At 44.3% G+C, this 23,201-nt stretch overlaps 1 protein-coding gene across 1 annotated transcript in view; it reads right to left on the reverse strand.

Annotated features, from left to right (window-relative positions):
* Nucleotides 1-23,073, reverse strand: part of LOC144104110 (neuropeptides capa receptor-like) — a 297,938-nt gene extending 274,865 nt beyond the window's left edge. Inside the window, exon 1 of the mRNA XM_077636922.1 lies at nucleotides 22,744-23,073. The gene's annotated coding sequence lies outside the window, so the exon portion shown is untranslated. The remainder of the gene's footprint in view (nucleotides 1-22,743) is intronic.
* Between the last annotated feature and the right edge of the window lie 128 nt (nucleotides 23,074-23,201).

Below are 23,201 nucleotides of genomic sequence, written 5' to 3' on the forward strand. Positions count from 1 at the left end.
TTACTATATGCCTCTTCTGACTTTCGCGTAGCAGCGCAGACATTGACAGCGTGTTGGTGCACGTCCTGCCTTCTCGAGTAATGTACATTATTTTGTCGGTACTGTTAAATGCTATTTCTGTTTTGGCTTGCACAAAGCATTACCACTATTTCGGGAAAGCGCCCAGCCAATTCCGCTAAGCCTAGAGGCCTATCACGTTGTGTTGTGCTGCCGCTCAGCCATTCTCTTTCGATATAAATTAACGTATGCCGTCAGAATGGCATTATAATATTCAAAGCCATGGGTCACATGGTGCCAGCCAAAGGAGGTAGAAGCACTTGTCCCGAACTCCTGGTAGTGGAGCACGTTAAGGTACGCCGTAAGTCCGTGAGTACGGTAAAGTCCGAAGCTATATGAAGCTTATCACTTTTGGCTTAAACTACTCGTTTCAAGTGCAAAACAGCCGTCCATTTTTGCAACACCCAGCTGCCCCCTTTGTTACTCAATCACCTACTTGCAGATGAAGAAACCGCTATGCGTCATTTATCTTTTTTTTATTTACAGCGTCATCTGACGCAGTCAGACACCTGCCTCCATATTTCCCAGGTATTGTGATCGTCGTCTGCACGAAATTTCATCATCACACAGCAAGTTAGGTCAGTGACCTACTCTCACCAGTCACATCACATATGTGACCAGTGAAACTTGTGACCCATTTATTGAAAGGCATTTCGATTTATTCTACATTTTCTTAACAAGCGAGATTTTCCTCTTTTTTCTTCCTCAATCCAATGACGCAAAATTGGTGAAGTACTTTTTTACGGATAGCAAAGAAAAGAAGTGTCACACATTCCTTCCGCGGCACACAGGTATCATCCTCTTAAGGTGAGAGACAATTGAAAAGATGGAGGTTGGGCATGCGATAGTGGGGCACAATTGCTTTTGCAGATAGTCGAGAAAAGATTCCTTTTTCCCCAAGATTGCTTTTCTGGGAAATATTCAGAGGCGACAGGGCTGTTTGAATGAGGAAATAACGGCACAAGGTATGCTCGAAAATACCGAGCCACGATTTAGAAAAAAAATGTAAAATTTCCATTCGGAACACCTTAGGAAAGGTATTCCTCTTTTCAGGATGCTTCGCCCCGAATGTAATTTCGAAGAGAATTGGCATTTCTTTCGGAAGACGAAGATTACAATACTAAAAAAAAACACTGCTAGATGTAGTGACACGTAATAAATAATCATAACTTTAACGTGGTGTATTTCCGTACCCGCACCGACTTATTTCCAGTCAGCTCTTTGCAGCTCCGAACGGAGCTTTAAAACTTGCTTTTGAACTCAGCGCGATCGCTATAAATTGATAAATTTGCAGCGCCGATGTAAACTTAGTTGGAAACACTATGTTAGCTCGCACGTGAGCGTATACGTTGTACCTGTGTTCTTCGATTCCTTTTTTGTATTACTGCTTGTTCTTTTTTGCGCCCTAGTCGATTTTATGAAGTAGTTTTAATATAGCAAACTTTGCTCAGCGGCGCTTTTAATCCAAGTGCTTTGCTCACTTGCATGCAGTGGTTAGCCCAGCACTTAAAAACTAAATGATAGTCAAAAATTTTATCTGGGATGTTACTTTGCACCTGGTGTCAAAAGCTGTAACTTGCCATTACAAGTGCCGCGTTGTTATTTGGTTAGGGTTTTTGTTTAGTGTTTCTAGTTTTAGTTTTTACTTTCTAACGTGATGGCGTTAAATGTCCCTCCTCCAGAAAATTTGGTGCCGGCGTTGTGAGCGATTAATCACTAGTGTGGCTCTGGCAGGTGGTCCATAGAGAACAATTAACCTAGGAGGCAGGTGGGCCTCCTGGGTCACGTGACCTTGCGGCGTCATCACAAGCTCCCCACCCGGTAGTTAGCAATCTTGCCACCGTGGCAGTTGACAGTTAAGGAAATGACTGGTCGCTCGGTAGGAGCAACTTGGGTCGCACAAGTCCCACCGTTGGGAGCACCTGCCATTGCAGGGCAGTGGCGCATCGCTTAACCGCTGCACCACTGCGCCAGGAGGAATCCGAGGACTCCCAGTAAGCTATCAACGTAGAGAATGACCTTCTGCATGCATGGGAATTGACCCGTTACGCTATCGCGTCATGCCCTTGAAGAGAAGCTTAAGTGTACCCTCCGATTTCTTGATGTTTTCCGAAATTTGCTGCCCAAAGAACTATTTTTACGGACCCACCCCTCAAATAACCCCTTGCCTGCGAGGTCCTCGAGGCCATGCAAATAAATAAATTTGAAAACCTTCAATAATTATTCTTCATAGATAGATAGATAAAGAGGAGGAGGGAAAGGCAGGGATGTTAACCAGAAAGGGGTTCTGGTTGGCTACCCTGCACTGGGGAAGAGGGATTAGGGGACTAAAAGGAGGAAGAGAGAAGGGGAAAAAGGCATAACACACACACACGCACAACGCTGTCACAATTTGTCACTCAGTCCTGTCGCTCTCAAGTAGGCAAAGAGTGCCTTGTATGCCTTGAGGGCAGTCGACTGCTGTGGCCACGTACCGAGGATCTTATGCTCTGTTAATGGGCGAGGATCGAGGCGGTCCAGGGCACAACACAGTGTATGTCTTGCACTCGCAAATGCAGGGCACTCACAGAGAAGATGGGCGATGGTCTCCTCACAACCACAGCTCTCACAGGCAGGGCTGTCGGCCATCCCCATCCGGAAAGCATAGTAATTGGTAAATGCAACACCGATCCATAAACGGCATGACAGTGTTGCGTCACGACGTTCATAAAGCTCTTCATAAAGCTCTACATTCAGTAGCGGCAATCACAGCTTTACGGCTCATAAGGAGGGGCGAAAAGGTTTCCGCTCTTCCAGAAGCCACTGCTTAAGATAAAGCACGAGGCAGCACACGACGCACTAGGAACGAAACTGTTACTCGGATTTTTCCTTATTTTAAAGGCTTCTTTTCACGGCGTGATGTTATATACAGGCTCTGCGAGCCGCATTATGAAGCCGTTATAAGATCAATAGCGCGAAACCTGTGAGTAAAAAGGTTCAAAGAAGCTGACGTAACTCTGTTAAAAGGCGCGAACAGAAACATTTTCCACTTACGAGCGTTAAAAGGGTTCACTAATGAAAAGCGCTTCGAACTTGGACGCATGAGAAAATAAATTTTCGAAACGGTGCGAAGGTGGAGAGCATCTCTTTCAATTTGCGACGCCCCATCGCATCAGGTCTTGACAGAAGTGTGGGGTTTCATAAAAGGGCGCTCGAGAGATGAAAAGCCTTTTTCTTATACTTTCGGCCTAAGGGGACGGGTGATGCAATCAGCGGGCTTCATATTAAAAAGTGTGAGTCCGTCGGAGGCCCCGCATTGATATTGTGTGAGGTTTCACCGCCTTCGGGCGCTCATCTCAGCTAACAAGAGCAGAAATCTTTTTTTTTTAAACCGTTCCAGTCTCAAGATGAAGTTCGTTCAATGTGAGGCAAAGATGCGAGCATGAAGATTCTTATCGCGAAGAAACTTGCGTTGTTAAGAGGAGGGCCTCTGCTTAAACCTTGTGCTTTGATGTGAACAGTCATTTTTCGGAGTGTTGTGCGGTAAACCAGCAGAAAAAAAAAATTCCACGCCTTTTGGCTCTCAGTTCGTGAAAAAGTGACGCCATCTGCAGACTGAATGATAGTGCCAGGTTTTTGTGATGTACTTAATCAAAATGTATAGTTTGTATTTTTTTCCTTTTGTTGTTTCTTGTATTTATTTCACTTCCAACTTTGGTGCAATCAAGGGTTTCTTTAATTTACCTCGCCACCCCTACTGTAATTATCATCAGGGCGATATGTTAATTGACTGATTATATTTCATCTGTAACTTTGGTGCCATGTGTTTCTTGATTTTACCACATTCCTTCTCCCCCCCCCCCCCCCCGCCCCTTCTATAATTCCAACTAAAGCGATATGTAAGTACTGTAATGAACTTAAAAAATGAATTATCTTTACGCGCAATGCAGTTCCAACGTTTTTGCATTGGGCTCGCAATGTGTGACGGCTCTGTGACGTCATATCCTAGGGCTGCAAGTGGGTGCTTATTTGGCTAAGTCATAATGATATGCGTGTGATTGGTTTTAATTGAGTGTGTGACAGATTTTGCCACTATTCGCAGAACGGGCTAATCTTTATACATTTGCGTACACGGAACTTCGACTAATATATAACACTCTGAACCTAACACAAAAAGTTTGCCGGAGCGGCCTATACGAAGAACCCTAATACTATAGCGTGTGCGTTCGTGCAAAGAGCTATGACTACATTATTAGAAAAGCTTTATAAAAACCAACTAACCGCAGCACTATGGAATAAATACGAAAGTAAAGTATGATCTAAGAAACAGAAGCATATGATACACGAAACATCGTGCTAAAATATTACGAGAACATTGTTGCTTATAAAAGGGTCAGGTATTGTTGTCTAATTAAACCCCTAAAAACACATAAACACCGATGAAAATAATAACGGCAAGTACATCTAGCCAGCAAAAGATCTCGAAACATCGAAAACTAAAAAGAAAAAAATCCGATTGAATCCGCTGATCGCACTCAGTGACGAAACGTATTTTCGTTGGACGAGCCTTTGTCAACAGCGGCATTCATCAGCACCGACAACACTCACCTCTTGCTACAAAAGCTTCAGAAACTTCCAAGCTTGCTATTGCGGTTCACTAAAGCGAAGGCATCGTCAGGTATGAAAGCGACACTTGGTTAAAACATATACAATGTCGGTGCGCTATCTTCAATGCTCTAATTGTCGTCTTGAGCTTCTTCGGCCACGACAGGCCGCGGTGACTTTTAAGAATTATTTCGCGTCTTCATCCCCAGCAGTAACGATATAGCATTTCCATTGGAGGCTTAGTGGAAACTCCCAGCAGGTCGCGAGATTTTCGTGAACCATTAAGAAAGTCTCGTGGTCCAAAATAATCCAAAGCCCTCCACAATTACCACCTTAATATCCCGCAGGGTTGCTTAGGCCCGTAAGAATGGATTGTCCATTAGCCATGTCCAGCACTTTAAATCCCTCCCCTGCAACATAATGTGGTGAACATAGTGCAATCCTGTATGGCTTACTCCTCATTCCTCTCTCCGCAGTATTCATCCCACGTCTTCTCTGAGACCTTCTCGAACAACGCCTCAACTTTTCATGAATGCATTTTTTCGGTAAGGTTGGCTTCTTATTTGCTTACAAAAGTTAAGAAAGGAAAGAGGTGCATAAAAGAGAAGCGTTTCACTGCAAACTCGGGAAACGAGCCACCGTAAAAAACTTTCCACCCTTTTGCAAAGTACCCATTCAAGCGAGGTCGATTGCCCTCCACCCTTCCTAATATTTTTTTTTGAGCGCCTGCTCTTATTTCTAGTGTTCGGTTAGGTCGATGTCATTTCGATGCATTTCCCTTCTACGATAGCCTTAGAAAAGCTTACGTAAAGCTCCTGGAAAGGGGCCAAGGCGCATCGTTTGCATTGTTCGCCTTATTAGACTACTTCGGCAACCCGATGGAAGTTCTCGCTGTTCCAGTGGAATTCTCCATCGCTGCTTCGGGAGTCAAAAGCTGCTTCGTCGCTCTCAGTATCCACCAGGTGGCTCTGCGTGTCTTCTATGCAAATTTCGCTAATTTATAGATAATACCGTTAATTCAGAAAGACTGGGAAGAGAAATATAAAGAAAAATAAATACCAAAAATATGGGCACCTTCCACAACCGGCCTTCAAAAAGGACAATCGATCGATCAATCCGTCGATCCGTCTATCCATTTATCCATCCATCCATGAGTCTGTCCATCTGTCCGCCCGCCCTTCCTTTCGTCCGTCCGTCCGTCCGTCCGTCCGTCCGTCCGTCCGTCCGTCCGCCCATCCATCCATCCATCCATCCATCCATCCATCCATCCATCCATCCATCCATCCATCCATCCATCCATCCATCCATCCATCCATCCATCCATCCATCCATCCATCCATCCATCCATCCATCCATCCATCCATCCATCCATCCATCCATCCATCCATCCATCCATCCATCCATCCATCCATCCATCCATCCATCCATCCATCCATCCATCCATCCATCCATCCATCCATCCATCCATCCATCCATCCATCCATCCATCCATCCATCCATCCATCCATCCATCCATCCATCCATCCATCCATCCATCCATCCATCCATCCATCCATCCATCCATCCATCCATCCATCCATCCATCCATCCAGGGAGGCTGGGTAAATTTTGCTACTGAACTTGACCTTATTGTCGAATTGACGCAAGAACTGACGTTACACATCGCCTTAAGGTCCGAAAATTGCGATTGAAAAGATGTGCAGTGTTCTGCAGCAGGTTTGTTTACGCAGATTGTATAGCAGTCTAACGTTTGCTGCTTCCTCAGCTCCTGTTAATGACTAGCCATTCACTGCAGAACTAGATGTATCACATCTCTCATAGCTTTAACACACCCTTACCAACAGACTGTACGCAGAAGTCACTCGCATTGGGTATGCTATTCACTTACAACCCTACATAGCGTTTAAAATTCCGATGTAAGTACAGCGGGTCCTGGTTGTACGCGTTGCATGAAAGCCGTCGTGGTCTGGTGCGTCGTCATCCTCGATCGACGGCACATTCCCCGGGGAAAAAAAAAAAAAGCCTTTTCCGGCGGTATTAGTTCTCGAGTCACACTGGAAGTGCTGGAAGCAGCCGGGCGTGATTTATACGTCGGCCGTGCAGGCGGCTGCAAATCGATTCCGCGTCGACATGGGAGCACGTCTGAGGCACGCGGACCCAGCAAGCTCAACGAACCGCGTGATACAGCACGACGTGAGCACGACGCTTTGCGTGTGGGCGGGGTCCGCTTAGACCAGCCACGTTGTGCCGACGCTGTGTCTCTCGTGCACTGGGATAGAAGCGCCATGTCCTACGTACAAGCGGCATCTAAGACTTTCAAGCGTTCATGCAGAGAAGGCCTTTGGGGGATAGAATACCTGCTCCCGATAAACACGCCACACACGTCGATTTAGTCTTTCGTGGGGTTTCGTAATAAGAGAAGTCCATAAAAACGCAGCCGGGATTCGAACCCGGGTGCTCCGCTCGGCTAGTGATCCGGAGTACCCAGGTTCGAATCTGACCGCGACGGCTGCGTTTTTATCGAGTAAAAACGCTAAGGCGACCGTGTGCTGTGCGATGTCAGTGCACGTTAAAGATCCCCAGGTGGTCGAAATTATTCCGGAGCCCTCCACTACGGCACCTCTTTCTTCTTTCACTCCCTCCTTTATCCGTTCCCTTACCGCGCGGTTCAGGTGTCCGCCGATATATGAGACAGATACTGCGCCATTTCCTTTTCTCAAAAGCCAATTAAAGAAGGTCTTCGTGCATGTAGGGATGTTCCAGCCCACACCGAAAAAAATTGGCAGTGGCTTAACTTGGCTAACCCTCGAATTCAGCGAAAAGCAAGAACATTTCTTAAGCGTCTGACGCTCGTCCATGGCAGCTCCGCTACACGCTCGCGACGGCCGTTCTGTATATACCTTCACGACCACGTGGCTACGACATGGTATCACATGGCCTTACGACAGCCCCATCGGATGTCATCACGTGGCTTCCCATCATTTCATCGGATGTTCCTAAAATCAGAGGTCACCCAATGTCAAAGGTCAACTAAAGACCATCGGTCAAGGTCGGGGGTCAAGGGTTTTACACCATAACTGTACCACATATGGTAATACACGGCTATTCTTGGTTGGGCTTAAGGTCGTTCAAGGTCATCCTCCTGCCTACGCGACGACTGCTTTACCTAGCGTAGTGAAGCGTTTCGCTTCAATATACAGGCTGGCTTGGGCGTCAGTTCTCTCGGAAAGAAGTAACAATCTGTATTGGCTCCTAACGGCTCTATGGCAATTTCTTTTAAATTGGCTGCGTCATTTCCAACATTCTTGGACAAAAATTTTGAATATCAAGAAGTTGTAATGTACTGGTATAAAAATATTGAAAATAATGGTCCATTCTTCCGGTACGTAACAAAATCTTTCTTTTATTATGTTTCCATCACTCGCATCGAGCACTTATGACTTCCACAGAAAACCAATAGGGAACCCTTTTCACGGTAGCAAAAATGTTAATATACACACAATTCAAGACTTTCGACGGGAGACCTGCCGGTATATCGACTGTTATAGTGAAACCTTACAATATTTGAAAAAAATTGCGCTCATCAACTCTCTCCCGTTCAAAAATACTTTGTCCAGAATTGTTGGGTCTGTGTCTTTCTGTCATCCACTATTAACATTTCTGACCTGTTGTGTTGTGACTTGTATTGTGTGGCTCATGACTGTAAATTGTAAATTGTAGGGTTTAATATCCCAGAGCGACACATGCGCTATGAGGGGCGCCGCAGTAGAAGGCTCCGGATTAATTATACCTGCGGTTCCTTAACCTGCGCTTACATCGCGAACCGTGCACAAGGCCGTTTAGGCATTTCTCCTCCATTAGAAATGTCGCCACCGTGGCTTGGATTCGATCCCGCGACATTGGTATCAAGATCTGAGCGCCAAATTCACTGATTCATTGCCGTGAGTATGGGTCCTAATGAGTAATTAATTTATAATTGTATTGCGCACCATAGGTATGTGATATTTGTGTATTGTGTTGCCAGTTTCTTGTGTCATTTTTTCCCTCTGTGAAAAGAAATAGCTGGTGCCAGTGTAAGGGAACCAACCTCTTTTTGCATGTTCATATGTACAAAAAGGGGGTTATAGGCGGGCAAGTAAATCAACGTACCGAATAGCAAAGGTGAGAAAAAGAAAAGATGCTTTGGTACGGAAAACTGAATGACGCTACAGTGTCGAAGTGTCCGGAAAACAAGAAAAAGACCTCTCTCATAAACTCAACATAATATCACTATTGTCATTGATATTGACAATGATGATAATGATCTTTTTAATGGTGATGATGATGTTTACGAGCTCAGCGCGATAACTGCGTCTTGTTGTCGTATACCGCGTAAATTAAGGGATGTAAAGACAGGAGTATTTTAAGGTGACAGATGTATGCACAGGCGACAGGCGGTGTTCACGTCGTCGGCGCCATTACGATAACTGCCATTTTTCTCTTGTTAAGACAGTTATCCAGGTAAACCAGAGAGAGGGTGACTCTCTAAAATGAGGTCTGCGTGGTCGCGTGACAAAAACTGGCGAGGCCCTTGTGGGACTTGGAACGGATGTTCTCATACAAGGTGTGGTAGAGACCTCAGTTACAACTTTTAGCTCCGTCTTCGCTTCAATTTTATAGCAACATGAAACAATTATTTTAAGCAAAAAAAAAACGTGGCAAAGCAGCGTTTTCTGGCTGCGTTGAAGTGAAACCGAAAAACGAACTGGTGAACACCATTTCTAAAAAATACACAGGTCACAAGGATTTTTATCTCGATCTCCATACATTTGAAGTCCTGTGAACCAACCTCCCTAAAACTGTTTGGAACACCTTTAGAACCCTAGGAACGACCCTGTAACTCCTCAAGTATGTACCGTATAATAATAATAATTGGTTTTTTGGGGAAAGGAAATGGCGCAGTATCTGTCTCATATATCGTTGGACACCTGAACCACGCCGTAAGGGAAGGGATAAGGGAGGGAGTGAAAGAAGAAAGGAAGAATGAGGTGCCGTAGTGGAGGGCTCCGGAATAATTTCGACCACCTGGGGATCTTTAACGTGCACTGACATCGCACAGCACACGGGCGCCTTAGCGATTTTCCTCCATAAAAACGCAGCCGCCGCGGTCGGGTTCGAACCCGGGAACTCCGGATCAGTAGTCGAGCGCCCTAACCACTAAGCCACCGCGGCGGGTTGTACGGTATGAGGAATGCAGTTTCACACATCTGCAGTTAGTTTGTCAGCCAATTGGCACTCAGTTATTTGGCCAGTCAGCTAACACATTTGTCAGTTATTAGTTGGTTACTTAGTTAGTTAGCTAGTTCGTTAGTTTGTTTGTTAGTTAGTCAGTCATCAGTCAGTCATCAGTCAGTCAGTTAGTTAGTTGGTCAGTTAGTTAGTAAGTTAGTTAGTCAGTTAGTTAGTAAGTTAGTTAGTCAGTTAGTTAGTTAGTTAGTTAGTTAGTTAGTTAGTTAGTTAGTTAGTTAGTTAGTTAGTTAGTTAGTTAGTTAGTTAGTTAGTTAGTTAGTTAGTTAGTTAGTTAGTTAGTTAGTTAGTTAGTTAGTTAGTTAGTTAGTTAGTTAGTCGCCCATAGTGCCACCATTGCAGTAATGACGTTAGTACAGTAAGCTAAAGCCTGACTCCGGACGGTTTATAATCATAATTATTATTCCTTTGTGACTACCTTCCACTTGTTCTGTCCAGACGGCGGCAAAAAAAAAAAAGAAAAGGAGCTATTATTGTCTCAGGGTGTCCCGTCCCAATTTCGAATTTTCGACATGCTGTATAGAAATGTGGCACAACCAGTCCATCGACTGAAAGAACGTCTTAGGCGACCGGCTCCAACGACCTCTTCTCATACTTATGAAAGGATTGCTTCTCATGACGTCATTTGTATGCAAGACTGCCACCTTCATGGTGTCACTGGCAGCTAATCCGGATCGAAGTCAGATACACGCCGTTCAAAGTGTCAAACAGAGTTTAACCAAACAGCGCGGCCGCTGAGAGAGGCGTTACGATACGTAATACTCCTACCAACAGAGTTTTTTTTTTTTTTTGGCACCGCAACCTGTGTGGTTTGGTCAGAGGTACAGAGTTGGCCAAAAGTTCCCAGGCCACAGGCTCTGCTTTTTAGCGGCTTATCCTGTCACATATGATGGAAATAAAACTATCAAGGATTTCAGAGGTGAGAATGATACTTTTCCTATCCTCTGCAGACATTTAGAGCTTCGGCAGTTTCGTAAATGTCCGAATATAGTGCTCGAAAGCATACCCTGTGGCCTGGGAACTTTTGACCTACCCTGTACATATGACGGTTCAGCCCACACAAAATCACTTCATAGAAAGAACTTCCCTACTACTGGAGAGTGCAGTGCGCATGTTCAGCGTGAAAAGATTGATAAGAAAGAAGAAGCGTTCAAAGCCGTGAGTGGGCAAAGAAGGTCATGTGTCTATGACGTCATTACCTGATTGCACTGATATCAAAGACTAACAGAGATAAGGATGGCGAGGCTTATGAATAAATTTTCTGTAACTGCACTCGCTTTTACGATTTACAAGCAATGATGTCAACCAATTTTTTCCCCTGCAGCAGCTCGAAGTTAACGTCAAGTTTCATACCAATAAATAGCGAAAACAAAGCACGTTAAGCGACGAATAACCGACTCTACGAGCGCCATTTATCGCCACCTATGGGCATGACCTGCTTAAGGAACTGCACCGTAAAAGTGGACGAGTGAAGAAAAAAAAGGTCTGTTCTGTAGCCTAGTTCCAGGTTTCGCTAAGGTACGATAGTAACAGCGTGTCTCATGCCATGGACTTGAATATGAGGCTGGCACAGTAATATCTCTTTCTTATCTTTTCCTCGCTTTTTACATCTCTTTGCCTGGTGCCCCACGGTGCCAAACTACAAAATGCAGACTAATTCATGTTTTTGCCTACTCAACAAGTGCATGTGCGCATGTGCGCACCGCCACCCTTTTCTGCTCTTTTTATTCCATGTGCCACGTGTGCACCGACCTCAACCCTATACTTCGCTGTGTTTGGTTTATGGTTTATGGGGGTTGAACGTCCCAAAGCGACTCAGGCTATGAGGGACGCCGTAGTGAAGGGCTCCGGAAATTTCGACCACCTGGGGTTCTTTAACGTGCACTGACATCGCACAGCACACGGGCCTCGAATTCCGCCTCCATCGAAATTCGACCGCCGCGGCCGGGATCGAGCCCTCGTCTTTCGGGTCAGCAGCCGAGAGCCATAACCACTAAGCCACCGCGGCGGCTACATCGCTGTGTGCCAAAAGTAGAAAGAAGCGACATTTCTATCTCTCTAAGGCTACCCACTTCAACACGTGGCGTATGCAAATTATTGCCGTGCCGATCCTCACAGGAAAAACAAAGTTGGCTCGTTCAAAAAAAAAAAAATATGCCGAGGCTGATTTGCAAGTACTGCAGTCGTTAAATGTGTTAGCATACCGGTTTACCGTATATCCCTCTTGACGCGGCCGCTAGTCGAGGCAAAAGCGTTATCTATAGCGGCCTCAATACAGCGCTTATGATAAAAACCGCATCAGCCATGGGTTTATGTTGGCTCTTGCCTGGATGACGTTAGCCTGCCTTTGCAAATACTTTAAAATGATGTCGCCTATGCACGATCAAAAATTACTTGACACATTGCCACGTCTTGCCCAAGAACCCAGCGGCGGTGTGTATTTTCTTTTTTATTGAAAAGCTGTTTCCACAGTTCGACACGCGCAGAGGTCTAGGATCTAGGATAATGTGCGGGTTCTCCAGCATGTAGGGTAACGTGCGAACAATGTGTGCGTATGCGCGAAGACACGCGAGAACCGCCGGCACTGTTTGAAACGAGGAGAGCATATGGGAACATTCTTATTTATTTTTTTAGAGGAGACAAAGCAACTGAACAACTATGTATGAAGTGTAAATAGTAGGACAAAGTAAAAAAAACAACAACACCGGTAGGCAACCAAACCCACAACTTCCGCAAGTCACATGCAGTGCTTTGCCACGTGAGGTAGTACGTTTTCGGTGGTCTTTTCTTGTATTTTCTTTGGTGTTTTTGTGTCACTGCTTTATCTTCTACTGTCATTGCCCTTCCCAGATATTTCTAATTGTCATTTCTGTCTGTTCTCTTATGTCGTTCTATAAAATACTTTATGTGACGTTTTGTGTCTATGTCCTCTGTTTTGTAATCGGCCTTGTGTAACGACAAAAGGGTCTGTAAGGGTGTGACAATTGGTCGTGGAGGTGGTGTGGGTGATGATAATTTTGTACAATGTAATGAAAATAACAGCTGCACAACCTAGTCTTCAGTGTTCGCCGGAATCACTCACAACGACTGAGTCTAGAGAAGCCATTCTAATTGCCAGAAAACCCTCCATTTATATCAATATATTCGTGTGAGACACATCATTCGCGGCAAGTGGCATCGCCATCGCTGTCGTAATATGTCGTGACTAAAAATTGCGGTGTTCATTAGCAGGCCAACGACAATGCGGCAGGTTACGTTGGCCTAAGCCCCTAAGGACAAAGGGACACTAGGGATACTGAAGCTGGAAAATTGGTGCACTCAAGAATGTGCTGTCATCTGTGGTATACTTAGGGCTCTAAATTTAGGGACAAACGACAATGGGGTATCTTATCGAATGCTTTCCTAAAATAAATAAATACGTCGCGAATTTTTATCAAAGGAGTGCAGTAATAAATGAATGTCAGTAATAAATCCAAATAACTGAGTCTCACCATATAAACTCCTCTAAACTCCTCCGGAATCTCTGCTGGTTTATAAAGATTATAATCAAGGCGTTGCACAACATATGAGTAGATGATGTGTGCCAAAATGTTTCAGCATTCGCTTATACCCACGGATTCCCACCCACGCTTAGATGTCATCGTCCTTGGAAACGGGAGAAGGTTTCCATTCTAATCATATGACTCTTTGCCTCCTTCTTTTTTTGTGCCAGCATTCGCAACGTTAGTTCATATCGCTTTGCGAACGTTTCGACATCGACTGGGCATGATTCAATCAAAGTTTAATTTTCATGTCCTCGGTTCCAGGCAAGAGAAAACCCGCCCCTCTCACTGTTTGCGACGACTTTGTGTTACAAAGGCACCGCCTTGGCTCAAGGCACCTATTCAACAATGACCTTCATTGCGAAATAAATCACCGACCGTTTAGCTGTAGTCCCTTTATATGCCCAACTAGCTGTGCCGCTCAAGTGTCGGAGCTTGAACGAAATATTTTCGACACACAAGGGAAATAATATAACGAGAAAAGAAAAAAAAGAACCTAAACGAGAGGTCTCTCTTACTGTTACATCGCTAAACCCTGAACACGTGGTGCGTAAAGAAAAAACAAGAGAGGAAGGAGGGGGGGAACCTTTTTCCACGGGAGTAACGAAAAACAAAGAGAAGCGGTTTTTGATTGCTCAAAAAAAAATTATTCAAATATTCCTCTATCGCTGCTGCTTTTTCAGGTGTTTCAGGTAGTTGAGAAGTGCCCGCCTTTGCCTTTGAAGTGTGGTCTCGCGTCAAATAGAGACCCTATACAGATTAAAACGTGGTCGACTTCTCAAAGAATTCTTCCCGGCTAAAGACCCGGAGTCTCCGGCGGAAATTTCAGTCTTTTTTGTAACATTTTTCTCTTTCTTTAAAAGTTTTTCTTTCAAAACCCAGCATTCCACAAAGCAAGCTTTGACATAAAACACTGGCAAGAGAAGGAAATTAGGATTCAAACTACAGTAATAAATTCCTTGTGTTTTTTTTTGTTTTTTTGTGCAATTTCATATTTCCAAAAAAACATCGTTATGTTCGGACATTTAATGTTTCTCCGTAGGTGCAGTGTATAACTGCTTTCACATTACTGCCCCCGGTCTTTCTTGGATACGAACCTTTGTACATTAATGGATTGATTGATTGATTGATTGATTGATTGATTGATTGATTGATTGATTGATTGATTGATTGATTGATTGATTGATTGATGAGTGAGTGAGTGAGTGAGTGAGTGAGTGAGTGAGTGAGTGAGTGAGTGAGTGAGTGAGTGAGTGAGTGAGTGAGTGAGTGAGTGAGTGAGTGAGTGAGTGAGTGAGTGAGTGAGTGAGTGAGTGAGGCAGCAAGTCGCGAACGAATATATAAACTTGTTACCATCAATCTAACATTACTGAAAGAGCTAACGAGCTCAAAACAGTCGAATAAGCCCTTCAAAGAAAAAATCAAAGAAACCTCATTACATTGATTATGTTCATATCATTTTTTTTCTTTTCTTTTACTGTCATCAAAAACTTTCACTGACATCCCTTCACCATCATTAGAAAAAAGTTGTGACCAAAAGCAAGCGAAAAAGCTGTGCGCCGTTCTCTGCTGTGTAACCCTGAAGGTGCACATTTTTTCGTAACTCTGACCATCATTTTTCCTCATGTGGAACAAACAAAAGCGTTAAGCAAGTCTGCATTGTCCTCGAAAATGATGCCTCACTAATCCTTTGCCGGTAACGAGGAGCTCAACTTCATTCATCCAGGATAAAGAAGATTTTTCGACTAGGCAAAGAAAGACTTAAGTAGTCAGCGAACTAATGACAAATAACGAAACACGTAAGCGTCTTTCCTGTAAAGCGCTCCAGCGCGAGCCGAGCTTACAGACAGGCACTCAAGAGGCATCTCGAACTCTGTTTGAGCGCTTTCTCAAACTGAGCAATTTAAAAGTTCGGCAGAGTTTTCAGCAGCACCTTCCTTTGGTTCCAGCTTTCCTTCCTTTCCTTTCATTCTTTTTCCTTTTTTCTGCCACTTCTTTTTTTCCTCGCTTTTTTCCTACATTTGTTTTCTTTTTCCAACTATATCGAAAGCGCTGTCTCGCGAGCGCTTCTTGAAATCTGAAACTCGAGCAAAACCCTTCAACGTGCAGCGTCTCCTCAAGTGGGCTACTTGAGAGTAGCTGCGTGGTAATTTACTTTTTACTAAAGTGTGCTTACTTTTCCTGCCGTGTATGGCCCGCATGGTTCCCGTTTTTAATTACGAGGAAGCTCAAGCGACAAACAAGCTTTCACTTGTTTCACTGCAACACTCGCTAAGGAAGGGATTCGTGCTTATTAGTTGTGCGCGGGCTCTTTGATTGCCGGAGCAGGGATAGTTTAACAGGTGCCGAGTAATGAGGGCCCCAGAACAAGACGGTTCGCTTTGGAGTGAGTTGTGGATCGCCCGCCGGCAAAGATGGCTCGAAAGAGGAAAGGGGGGAGGGGGGGGGGGGGGGGGGTTCAGGACAGTGCTCGTCGGCTTACGGCTGGCTGCTGGTTAAAAAGGAGCAATCACTCAGGAGCCTAATCACGCGTCTTAGTGTCGCACAGATTTGTTGCAAACACCTAGAGTTTTTCCAAACTGCCATCCTAAGGAAATGAATGAATGAATGAATGAATGAATGAATGAATGAATGAATGAATGAATGAATGAATGAATGAATGAATGAATGAATGAATGAATGAATGAATGAATGAATGAATGAATGAATGAATGAATGAATGAATGCGCATCCTGTACGTGTAGGACGGGTCATCTTCAAACCGCTGGCGACGAAGAAATGTTCGATCTTTTCAAAGTGGACCGATTACAGTAGTAAAAATGTAACCCCCGGGATTCCTTACTCCAGCCTGCGAACGAGCTGGACAGTAATTCATAAATACCGACGCTTTATTCTCCAACAGTGTTTAGCACATATGGCCGAAATTCCACAGAAGTGGGCCACCAGTCCTAGCTCGATCATCTTCGCAGTGTCACTTCCAAGCACACAGGCGCCGTGCTGATAATGGTTGAACATCATTAATGATTTCTCTGCACCTAACTGCGCCTAACTCTGAAGGCAGAATGTTTGTGCGAGTAACACTTCCAGGTTTTCCAACACCCCAGCATTTACCGGCAACTATCGCTCCCGGAAATGTTCCACATTTGTTCTCGGGACGCAAAGAAATACATGTGTTACCTTGACGAAAGAGACTGGCTTGCAGTCTCGAGAAAAAAAAATTATTTCTACAACAAGGTCACCAAAACTAACTTGGCGAAGAACTGCAAGGTCACGAATATTCGAGTAAACCAACGCACACCAAACACCTAATCAAACGAGTAACGTGTAATATAAAAAGTAAAAAGGAAACGTATGCCAAGAATTTTCTCAATCCCCACGGAAACAACCTCGAACTTATTATTCAATTTCCAGAACCACAAGGCTATAGGAGCAACACGTGTCAAGAAAAACGCTTCAGTTAACCTCGCATGCTCTCTGTGTCATCTATGTTCATTTGAGTCCGACGCTCGCTAATCTAGCCCTCGTATGAGTGTCCCGAATGAGGAGCTCATGTGTGTACAACGACGCGGTAAAGAGCGCTCGCGAATGTTTGCTCTCCGCATTAAATCCCGCCGCAGTGAGCTCAAGGTTCGATCCAGACTCCGAGAAACGTCAAGTACACGAGGCTGCAGACAGCGACCGACGCTAACGGGACGGATTCCAGGGAAGAAATTGGGGAAAATGGGATTAAAAACCTTGCCGCCGGAAACCGCTCTACGAACCGCCTCCTTTTGATGTGCGTCCCTCGAGGCCTCTTAAGAGTCTTTAAGCAGTGCGGATGCAGCGCCGACACCGTTAGTGTAGCCTCGGCGTTGATTTATACCGACAAAAATACGCGGTCTAACAAACTAATGTGTAAGCCGGCATGAGCGCGCATGTACACTAAACAGAAATGTGCTCATATGGGAGAAAAAAGGGAGTCATCTGTCCTCTAACGTGCTTCCTTTTACAAGACAAAGTGCACTGGAGGACAGCTTATGCCTATAAAGTCTATAAACTCTCTATTGACAAACCCCTCAGAACAGTCTATAGACAATACAAATCCTTTAGACAGTCTACAGACAATCTATAGATTTATGGCCATATACTTTTAGTTGACTTTTGTCTACAGACAGGCATAGACTATGAATAGACAAAAAATATCTATAGGAAAGCAATAGAGTTTATAATAAGTCTATAGACTGTCTATAGACCATTTTTATAAGTGGAGGAAGTAAGCTGCTGTACGGCGCACTCAGTGAGCTAGGGGACAGCTTACGCGCTTACAATGGACTACCACGAAAAGGTAGTTTAGTGGTAGATGTGCACACAAAAAGAAAGGCACGAAGACGGTGAAGACGCAGATGTCGGATACTTGCAAAAGACAAATGAGCGTAAATTTCTCAAGAGAAGTTCTTCCGCTTAAGGCGGGTGGTACGCAAACACTTGGAGCTTGGAAGCAAACTCGTTTAGGAGCTCGTTCGAAGTCTTCCCTTGCTCCCTGGCCACGCATTGCCGCCGAGGAGTGTGGTTACCTCGTGTAATTGGCCGCGCGCGGATCTAACCGTGGTAGTTTCACGGTCGGAGGTAAACATCGTTGGAAAAGACTCCGGTGAACCACTGCTCACTTACCCTGCAGTTACCGGTGCGTGTGAGCGCACCCGTTCGGGAAAACGTCACAAACATAGCAGCGAAAACGCTCTGGTTTTCTGAAATATTGTGAAACTGACATAGGCAGTTTGATGAAGATAATGTTTTTGAGATATTTATGCATCTATATTTATTATACATATAATATTTGCGTTCTGAAACTCAACCCACCGCAGAGATCCTCATTCTGTTATCAGCATTCTTTACTTAGTGTAAATTTAAATTGTTCAGCTGACGGAGACTTGTTTTGCGCTGATTAAAGTGTGTGCCTAAGTGAAAGTATGATGCGGTACAGCGGAAGTAATTTCGGGGGTGTTTTCTTTTTCACAACTGTAAATCAGTGCTTTCCACTCTATACTACGAAAAATAATGAGGAAAAAAATGTTCCAGCGGTCACGTGCCGACTATTAAAGGTGAGGAGACGAAATAAATGTGGAGATACACAGTGTCAAACGCTGCGCACAACTGCATCATGAACGCAGTCCTCTGTACGCACCTCTATCGGGCCTCTATTCTACTAGTTCCCTCTTTTCTGCATCCATGTTTTCTTGAAATCTCACCTCGATAATATGAATAACCCTACACCCTACCAATGCGGGCAGGTGTGCAGCGTATGCAATATTTGGCCATGTGAATAGCGTACGCTTATCCATGACATCAACAGTCTTTACTATTCATGTCTTTTGAACTGTCCTTTGCTCTTCAGCCACTCAGTAGCAGTGTTTATTCTTCAGGCACTGCGCTCGTCGTGAGCAGCTGTCTGTACTGTTATCCAGGGACCGTATTTTCAAAAAATTCATTTAATTTTGCCGTGACGCTAATCTTGACAACAGCAAGAGTAGGTTGGCAGGTAAACGGTCGGTCAAGGTCAGGGCCGGTCTGGTCAAGGCGCCGATGTTAGCCAATCAACTGCAGACGCATCCAGTCCAGCCACACGGACCATGCTTGAGCCACACGGACCATGGTTCCAGCCACACAGAACCACAGCATAGTTTCTTTGATGCTACTGGACTAGCACCGATTGATTTCGTCAGGTGAGCAAAACAAGCCGTTATTATCCGTCATTCGTTGGCGTCGCTACAGGTCCGCTAATGTGGAATAGGCATGACACGATTTTATTTGGCATGGACGCGTTTCTTTCACTACGAGCATGGCGTTTCTTCCCCCTTTCTGCGTCACTGGGAGCAGCGACCAATGAGAGAGGACTAAATTGAAAGGCAGTGAAATATATTTTCAGAAAACACGGCTCGAGCTGAACTTGGTTCCGGAATATTACCGAGATGAGCTGAGCAGGGTGACCACAACAAAAGGGGCCGCCGCGGTGGTAGAGTGGTTACGGCGTTCGGCTGCCGGCCCGAAAGACGCGGGTTCGATGCCGGCCGCGGCAGTCGAATTTCGATGGAGGCTAAATTCTAGAGGCCCGTGTACTGTGCGATGTCAGTGGACGTTAAAGAACCCCAGGTGGTCGAAATTTCCGGAGCCCTTCACTGCGGCGTCTCTCATAGCCTAGGTCGCTTTGGGACGTTAAACCCCCATAAACCAAACTAAACCAAACAACAAACGGGGAAAGTCTCGCGCATACGTAGCAGAATGTATGCATTTCTGAGTAACAAAAATAAAGCTGGACTGGACTACTTGCCGGAGTTTGTAGAGTGTTCTCTAGTTAAGCCGTAGACAGCCACTTCTCTCAATTACTGGATCCCACTCCATTTTTAATTCTTTTCCAATGTCGTTTCAAGTTTTCTGGAAAGCACATAAACACCACGAAGTAGAAAGCGAGAGCTCCCGGTTCTAATTTTAACACGTTTCTTTTTCCGGCTCTGCTAGAGCGCCCTAAAAACCCACCTGCCCGTCTCAGGCACGTGAGGCTCTAAGCCATCAAGGAGGTGACGAGAGTCAGCTGGGTCTGATTCCGACACGGATAAGAGCCGTGTCTTAATTATCTTCAGACTAATTAGGCTGGAAGAAACAACATACTGAATTAATGGAATAAGTTAAATGTGCATTTATAAAAGCGAAGTGTTAACTCCCCACCGAATAACACTGAAGTAAAAATTTTTCGCACAACTAGAAACACTCAGTTATAGCTGAGTGACAATAAGCTGAGCCCATGATAATTTCTTTCAAGACACTCGAAACAAGCATTACAAGCAGTAACCGGTAACCAAAACCTTGATACTGACAAAGGGACGCCACGCCGCCCTAAGAATTGAAGATAAAGGTCTTTACCTTGCGGCATTTCACAAATTTCCCACTATTAGTTTACGTGCAACAAAACCCTCACTGCTCATTATTTATATCACATCCGTAAATTTTCACTTTCTTATTTACCTTATTTACATTTTCATTTAATTGGGAACCACGATTTGCAAGTAAACCTAGTAGCTCGCAGGAAGGAGGGGAATGGCGATTTTGAGAAAAACCTATAAATAATAAACATCCATATGTGTAATCAAGGTCCGGCTAATTATTCTACCACTAGCTGCCACTGTAAATAAAAGGAGAGTTAAAAAACGTTTTTCGCCAGCGTATGGGAGCCACTAACAAGACATACTGTAATAGGAACAGAGTTCAGAGACACAAATGTGGTAGCAGAAGAGCGCAGAAAATATTTTGAAGTAAGAAGACGCGTAAATACATATGGTGCAGAACCCAGTCGAAAAACAAAACAGGAAATGTTGTATCTTCAGAACAGACTTTCTGTAATTTTTTAAACGAAAAATTTGTAGTAACAACAGATATTTCTATAGTAACGAAAGAATTCTTTGTACTTACTGCAGAAAAATACTATCAAACAACAGAAAAACCTGTCGCTACAACGAAAATGCATAACACCTTGCTGATTTTTGACAAGGTTCTGTCGCTTTTTTTGTCTCGGCTGAGATTAGTCTTTTATACTTACTACAGAAAAGTACTAAAAACTACAAAAAAATACTACCCCACAACAGAATAATATGGCGTTACAACGAAAATTCATAACAATTTCTTGTATTTTTGACACGGTTCTGTCTTTTTTTTTCGGCTGAGATTAGTCTTCGTACTTACTAGAGAAAAGTACTAAACACTACTGAAAAATGCCACCAAACAACAGAATAATTTGTCGTTACAACAAAAATCCATAACATTTTGTTGTATTTCGGACACGGTTCTGTAGCTTTTTTTTTCGGCTGATATTAGTCTTAGAATTTGAGGAGATGTCCAATGCCCAGCAGATAAGCAAACACAAAAGCTAACCGCGTGCGGCTGCTGCCAAGGGCGGGGCAAGAAACCCAGCAGAGTGCATTGTGGGAAGCATTTGTGAAATATCTACTATATTACACTGGTAACACAGTCGAGCGGACGGGTTCGAGAAGACAAGTTTTTTGGGGTGGTAGTGAAGTCATTAAAAATATTGATCTACGTCAGTCGGCTGGCCTTCCAGTAGAAAAATACCACAAAGCCACTCCCAAATACAACAAAGCATTTTGTCGTTACGACAAATTTTTTGTAGCATTTCCATGATGTATGTTGTCCTAACAGAACTGACTCTGTTGTCATGACAGGGGATAGCACACTACTACAGTCAATCCTGATGTTAATACAAGAATTTCTGTTGCAGGTCCCAAAATAGCAAGTCAGTGATTCCCTGCCAATTGCGTACCTTAATTTAGGAGCGCCTCATGTGTTGCGGGCGTTCATATGTGCAGCCATTGCGCTGCCTTGTGCATTTTTCTTTCAATGCAGAAACTGCGGCAGCGCTCTGAAAAAACACCAAGTATGTGCTCTTTCCTCCTTTTCAAATATTCTGGGAAAATTCTTCCTAATTTTGCGTTGTACCTTAGTTGCCAGAATTCCCTTGTGCATAATGACAGATCAGCTATAATTGATCTCCTTGGTACGAAACTTCAAAACGTTCAGTCTTACAGTGTTTGGGGAAAAAAATTAACTAGAGATCAAAGATATGTCGCGCGCCTGCACTGCCTTCCTGGACCACACAAGGAAAGAAAAGCAAATTGAAAAGAATCACTTAGCACAAAGAAGTTTATAGTTTTAGCTTTCTTTGCCAGTGAATAAAAGGTGTGGTGGCGGTGATCGATAGATTTGCAGATACTTAGTAAAGAAAAAATTAGACCGTAGCACTTATATTCAACGCACATTAGTCCATTTGTGTTGAACAAATGAATTCTTTGGAACACCACGTTAATTCTTTTTTTTTATTGCGAGTAAGGCGCGTCTAACATCGGCAGCACGAAACATTAATTATTGAATTGCCACCTATATATATTTTTCGCCAAAAAATATGGTAGCAACGCACAAATATAAGGATGTTCGGTTACCACCAAAAAGTTATCTTCTTATATTTCACAACCGGAGGGCAAAAAAGCAACAGTGGAAAGCTATTGAAGAAGAAATATGTGTTCGCGAGTGTAGCGCATATCAACGTCTTGCTTCCTAGTAAATTGGTTGATTCAATCGCGACTACCAAATGACAACTCCTGCCAACAACCAGTTCACAACATCGAAATGTAAGTAAAAACAACAAAATAAAGAACCTTAAACTTCCCCTTTCTGTACAAGTTTCCGATCAAAAATGACAGAAACTTCAAATATTTCAACGCTCACTTACCACTGAAAGATACGTCGTCGAAGTGGAGACTAGTAATTGGTCAGTTTCCCCGCACAAAGCGTGAGGTTGGTTCCAGCGATGACAGGCTGCACAAGCACCGTGAAGCCTCACTCACTTCCACCGAAATGCGTGGTAAGCTCGCTAAGCAGTTATCCAGCGCCGCGCAGAATGGGCCAAAAACAACGAACTCGCCAGCGAACAAGCGCGCGAGGCGCGCCAAAAACACACGGGTCCCACCAGCGAGCCGCCGCAACTGGCGCCAAAACAGCACGCGGAGGTGGTGCTGCTGCTCTGAGCGCGCGCAAAGTTGGGTAACCCTCTTCCGGGCACTTCGGGAACGACACTGGCAGCGCCGTGATGCCGACGGGTCTTTCGCCCGGGCGCGCTCTCTCTCTCTCGGGGTTCCGACCCTCCCTCACACTTCCCTCCCTCTCACCTCTCTCTCTTCTCTCCTCACG

The sequence above is a fragment of the Amblyomma americanum genome, chromosome 9 (genome assembly GCF_052857255.1).
Source record: "Amblyomma americanum isolate KBUSLIRL-KWMA chromosome 9, ASM5285725v1, whole genome shotgun sequence".
In the NCBI taxonomy this organism is placed as follows: domain Eukaryota; kingdom Metazoa; phylum Arthropoda; class Arachnida; order Ixodida; family Ixodidae; genus Amblyomma; species Amblyomma americanum.